This window comes from Triticum dicoccoides, chromosome 7B (assembly GCF_002162155.2).
Source record: "Triticum dicoccoides isolate Atlit2015 ecotype Zavitan chromosome 7B, WEW_v2.0, whole genome shotgun sequence".
NCBI classification, from domain to species: domain Eukaryota; kingdom Viridiplantae; phylum Streptophyta; class Magnoliopsida; order Poales; family Poaceae; genus Triticum; species Triticum dicoccoides.
Window position 1 is genome coordinate 259,771,984 of NC_041393.1, and position 5,913 is coordinate 259,777,896.

The following is a 5,913-nucleotide window of genomic DNA, read 5'->3' on the forward strand; positions in this document are numbered from 1 at the left end:
ACCTTTCTCAAGGTTGCGCCATATTCCCCTCAATCCTTTTCCAACAAGAACAAGTAGTATGCAAAAATTTGTTGCTTGTCATCAATTTAATTTGTTGAAGTATAAGCATACAATAAATCTTATTCTTATTTACTCGAAGTGGTTAATCCCTTCCTTCAAAGTTTGTTGTTGATGAATAAATTCTAGTTCCAAGTGTTTTCATTTTTCTTTTCCGTAGTTCAAATTTCCTCGGCCATTTCGTCGGAACCTCCATCTAAATCACCACAAGACTCATCTTATTCTTTCATCCTTCATTCTATCTCATCATCCTTTTGTCACCGGAGTTCTTCATGGTGGTTCTTCATTATTTATTTCATTCTTCAAGAGTTCATCAAGATTCTTGTTGAAGGAGTTCAAGTATCTTTTCTTATCACATCTAGAAGTGCAATTAATTCTCCGTATTCTTCTGAAGTGGAGTTTTACATTTCTTCATTCTTCTCAGTTATTCAACCATTTGCTTGTGGCATAGTTTCACCTCAAGTTTTGAGATGTTTTCGATAAGTCCACACCAAGTTTATTATTTTGTTGTTGAATACCTCAATAACTCCGTTCTACCCTTCCTTCTAAGGATGCTATCGAATTCATTTATGGTGGAAGTTATTGTTCTCTCATCCGTTCTTTCCATTCCATTCTTTTAATTCTTCCGGAGGCATTGTGTTGTTCATCTCATCAAGTGTCATTCCATCTTGTGAAGTTCATGTCTCCATTCTTTCCATTTTCAGCCGGAGTGATGCACAAATTCTTTCATTCTTATTCCTTTTCTATCTTGTTCTAACCGGAGTGGTTTCAGAGTTAATCTGGTTTCTTGAGCTTTTCATTCTCGTCATATTCGTCGTTCACCTTTTCTACCCGACTGCTTTCGGACTTTGTTCTCTCTTGCGTTCTTACTTCACCTCTTCCTCTTTCTCTTCCGTCTCGTTCCTAAGATATCGGGACAAGATCTCTTGTTAGTGGAGGAGAGTTGTAGCGCCCCGAATCCGATGCACAAGGTGTCTCCCGGTTATTCGTCGTTGTTGCCATGTCATTCGCTTGCGTGTTGCATCTTGACATGTCATTATGTGCATTGCATCATCATGTTTTGCAAAAACTTGCATCCGGTCTCTTTCTCCGTTGCCCGTTTCGTCGTCCGCCCACGTGCACCCTTGCCCCTCTCAGACCTTGTTTCGTGAGCCGCGGAAAAACGTTCTAGGAATGGGTCAGGAGTTGACGAGTGGTCTTGGTATATCACTGGTAGACCGCCTATCAAATTTCGTTCCATTTGGAGGTCGTTTGATGCCCCAACAGTTAACCGAGTTAACCGAAACCCCTCTCTCTTTGCAGCCCAGCACCCCTTCACAACAGCCCAATAGGCCATCCAAACCCCCTCCATGCTCTCGGTCGTTCGATCACGATCATGTGGGCGAAAACCGCACCCCATTTGGACTCCCCTAACTCCCTCTACCTATAAATATGTGATCCCCTCCGATTTTCACGCAGTCCAAACCCTTGATCAAACCCCTCCGAAAACCGCACCTCATTTGGACTCTCCTAGCTCCCTCTACCTATAAATATGCCTCTCTCCCTCTATTTTCGGGCGAAACCCTAGATCAAACCCCTCCCCGCTGCCGGACATGTTGCCCCCACCGACGGACATGTCCGCCACCGTGTCCGAGGCCAATCGTGGCTTGCCACGTTAGCCCCGCGCCGTCCCCGGCCCACAAGCCCAGGGCAGGCCCGCCCGGGCCCACGCGCGCCCGCACCGCCCCACGCTCGGCCTCCGCTACCCGCGCCCCGTGCCTCCGCCGCGCGCCTCGCCTCCGCTCCGCCGAACCCCGCCGCCGACCGCCGAGCGCCTCCGCCGCCGGCTTCCCTTCATTCGCCGCCGCCGGTCGCCGAACCTGCCTCCGCGCCTCCTCGTCCAGTCGCTTGAGCGTGCCACTACCGGCGACCTCGCGCAGCCGTGTCACCCCACCGACCAGATCCGGAGGGGTCGTGCCCGGATCTACCGGCGCCGCTCCTCGCCGGACGGTCGCCACCACCGCCTAGGGCCTCCTCCTCGAAGTCGCCGGCCGGATCCAAGACGGACCCGACCCGCTCCATCTCGTCTAACCCGCACCCGGCCCGATCCACTCCGTCCTCGTATTTTTTTCGCAAGGTGAAATTTCCACCAAGTCCCCGAAATTCATCATTTCATGTGTTCATGTTTGCATGGTCATATCTTTGTGCATACTGCTTCGTTTTGCATGCATGATATATCAAAATGTTCATCTCAGAGTGCTCTTCATGGTGGTCTAGTTTGCATTCATGTTACTATCCTTATTGATGCCTTAATCTTCGTTGCAAAACTGCTAAGTGATATAAACTATTTGAATCTGCTGATTGTTAACATCATGTATGCATATTGTGAGTGCTATAACTTTGTCTCTGTTGATCCTATGATGGTGATCTTGATATGCGCATGTTATGCTCTTCATGATCTACATGTTGATGTGCTTTGCATTCATGTTAGTGTCCATATTGATATCTTAATCTCTGTTGCAAAAGTGCATGTCGCTGTTAACTACTGAAATCTATTGTAACTTGCCTATTTGTCATTTTTATATCTTTTTGTGTGATTTTCATTTGAGCATAATTTCTACATGTTTTAGGAGTATAATTATGCCATATTTACAGGGGTGCAATCCATGTATTTTTATATGCCTTGTAGTGAGTGTTTCAAGCTCGTGAAGTGGGCCACTTGTTGTTAATGCTCTGTCAAGTCTGTTTATGTCATATCGTGTTGCCATGTTTGCTTGATGCTACCAATTAATCCATGCATAATCTGGAGAAGCTTATTTGACATGTTTTGTTGTCCATGCGATGATCTGTCATGTTATGTGGCAGATGGGAATTTGTTAATATCCGGTTGTAGAGAACTTGACACTCGACTTACTAAAACGCATCAACCGCGTGTGTAGCCGTGATGGTCTCTTCTCGGCAGAGTCCGGGAAGTGAACACGGTTTGGGTTATGTTTGGACGTAAGTAGTTTCAAGATCACTTCTTGATCATTACTAGTTTGCGACCGTTTGCGTAGCTTCTCATCTTATTCTGTATTCGTAAGTTAGCCATCATATCATGCTTAGTCGCTACTACAACCCTCCACCACTTATCCATTCCATTCCCATTAAGCTTTGCTAGTCTTGATACCCATAGTAATGGGATTGCTGAGTCCTCGTGGCTCACAGATTACTACAACAACAGTTGCAGGTACAGGTAATGCGATGATCATGACGCGAGAGCGATGTTTACTTGTTTTGGAGTTCTTCTTCTACTTCTTCTTCGATCAGGGGATAGGTTCCAGGTCGGCAGCCTGGGCTAGCAGGGTGGATGTCATTTGAGTTTCTATTTGTGTTTCATCCGTAGTCGGATGTTGCCCTTATGTATGATGTTGTTGTATCTATGTGGCATTGTATGCCTCTGGTATGTATCCCCAACTATTATGTAATGGTACGATGTAATGATATCCACCTTGCAAAAGCGTCTCCAATATGTGCTTCTATCCTTGGTGGGACCTTCGAGTTCCTTTAGGATAGGGTCGCATATTGGGCGTGACAATTACTTAGCACATGCAGCGTCACTACTTCCAGTAATTCCATGGTCATCTCATAAATTTCAATCCACGCCTCAGGGGTAACTGGGATGTGTAATTAGGCACCTTTAGAGGTCCTTTGAAATCCTTGGGCAAACGCTCATTACGTAGAGCCGGCACCAAACAGGGTACACCTATAGATCTAGAGGTCACACCTGCCTCAACCGAAGTCGTTGGATAAACCGGAAGGGGCTGGTGGGCCACCTGCTGAGCCGCCTGCTCGGCTTCTTGACGCACTCTATCCTGGTCAACCAAGTTAAGAGCTCCATCACACGCCGGGTCATGCCCACGCAGTTGGACACGGCGCTGAGCGTTGCTTGAAATGGCTGGTGAGTCCATGTGTCTGCTATAACTCCGGCTTGGGCGAGGGGTCGAGTGGATCCTATCCCGACTATAAGAATATGCCTCCTACTGCGCCAATGCTGTTTGAAGAAGTTCTCTGACCCTTCGTGTTTCCACCGCCGATGGAGAGTCGCCATCCACCGCGAGAGCCGCCAATCACGTTGTCGCAACAATCATGTTCTCCAAAGGATTAGAATAATGACCCGGTGGTGTCGGTACATGCTGAGGTGGAGCGGTGTTCAGACGAGGGGGTTCTGTCATGCGCGGTTGAACTGGTGTCCCAGCCCCGGGTGCTGCAGCCCGGTTTATCTCCGGCGGGTTACTGGGCCCTGCACCGGGCGTGCGGAAGAGGTTTCTAGGCTCATAAACCGGAGGTAGACGGGACTGGTGCCTCCTCCTCATGATTTCATTTGACGCGTTCTGATCCGTCATAAGCTGGAAAGCCTCCGACTGAATCCGTTGGGCCTGAGCATCCAAAGCAGCCCGTCCGTGGCTATCCTGACGTCCTCTGCTGCCAGGTCTTCCTTGGCCAATGCTACCTCATCACGTAACTTTGCCACTTCCGCATCATGCTGAGTTTGATTCGCTGGGTTGACCATGGCTGTTAATAGAGCCGTCAATTTATCCATTAAAGCCATCAAAACCTGAGCTGGCGGGCCCGCAGGGCCTCCTGCCCCGGCTGCCGTCACCGCCGCTGACCCGGAGGTCAACGCCGCTGCGGCTAAAGAATTCTGCCCAGGCTGGGTACCAGCCATGAAGATCCCGACTTTGTTTGGCGGCTCATGGGGGTCTGGAATACTGTCGCCGTCGGAATAGCCCCCAAGCACACCATCTTGTAGTTGATACAACAAAGTAGTCTCGCCCGTGGACAACTCACCATCAGAGTAGATGGTCGTCTCACCGCCAGACATAGATCCTTCATCAAATTCTGCTCCGTGGATGCATCCCACGAAGGCACGCTTCACGATGGGCTGAGCTCGGGCGGGTCTCGCACACTGAGCCATCTCGATGATGTTGGTGCGGATGTACGACTCAGGGCTTGGCTCGCCGATCTTGCTGATGAAGATGTGGATTCCACCGAAGGGGACCCGGTACCCGTACTCAATTGAGCTGGCCTCGGGGCCCCAGCCTGCATCGTCGATGTAGAGCTTGCCGCGATAACTCTTGGTCATCCGGCCCATAGCGTATCCCTTGAGCCCTTCGAAGTTGCCCTTTAAGAACTCGAAACCACCGTGCGCTGGCCCCATGGTGGGCGCCAACTGTCGTGGAAAGGTCACGGCAGATGTCCTAGCAAAAGGACTTAGTCGTGGAGCCATCGCAACTAGGTAGCTTAAAGGTGTTTAACGGGACAAAGGACACATGAGTTTATACTGGTTTGGCCCCTTGTGGTGAAGGTAAAGGCCTAATCCAGTTTGAGGTGATATTGCTTATGTCTCAATTACCAGGGAGCGAATCTGCTTGACCTAGCTTTCGATCGGTTGTTTCCTGTCCTGGACCGCCGCCGGATCGTCCCTTTATATACACAGGTTGACGCCCAATGGCTCACGGAGTCCCGGCCGACTCATAGATAACGTGTCCGGCTCGGTGACTATCTTTACATGCCTTACAATACAAGTCTTTACATATATGGCGGTTTACCCTTACGGGCCTTAAGTCGCCTTTGGGCCTTGGGCCCTTAATTAAACCGCCATCTTTAGCATCCTTGTGGGCTTCATATGATGAATCGCCATAGGTATAACCCGCCCCCCCTGGGCGGGTTATACTAATAGGATATCCCCAACAGTGACCGAATGTTGTTCGGAGTCTCAGATGAGATCACAGACATGCCGAGGAGTCTCGAAATGGTCAAGAGGTAAATATTGATATATAGGATGATGATATTCGGACACCGGAAGTGTACCAGGTAGTATCGGGAATTTACCGA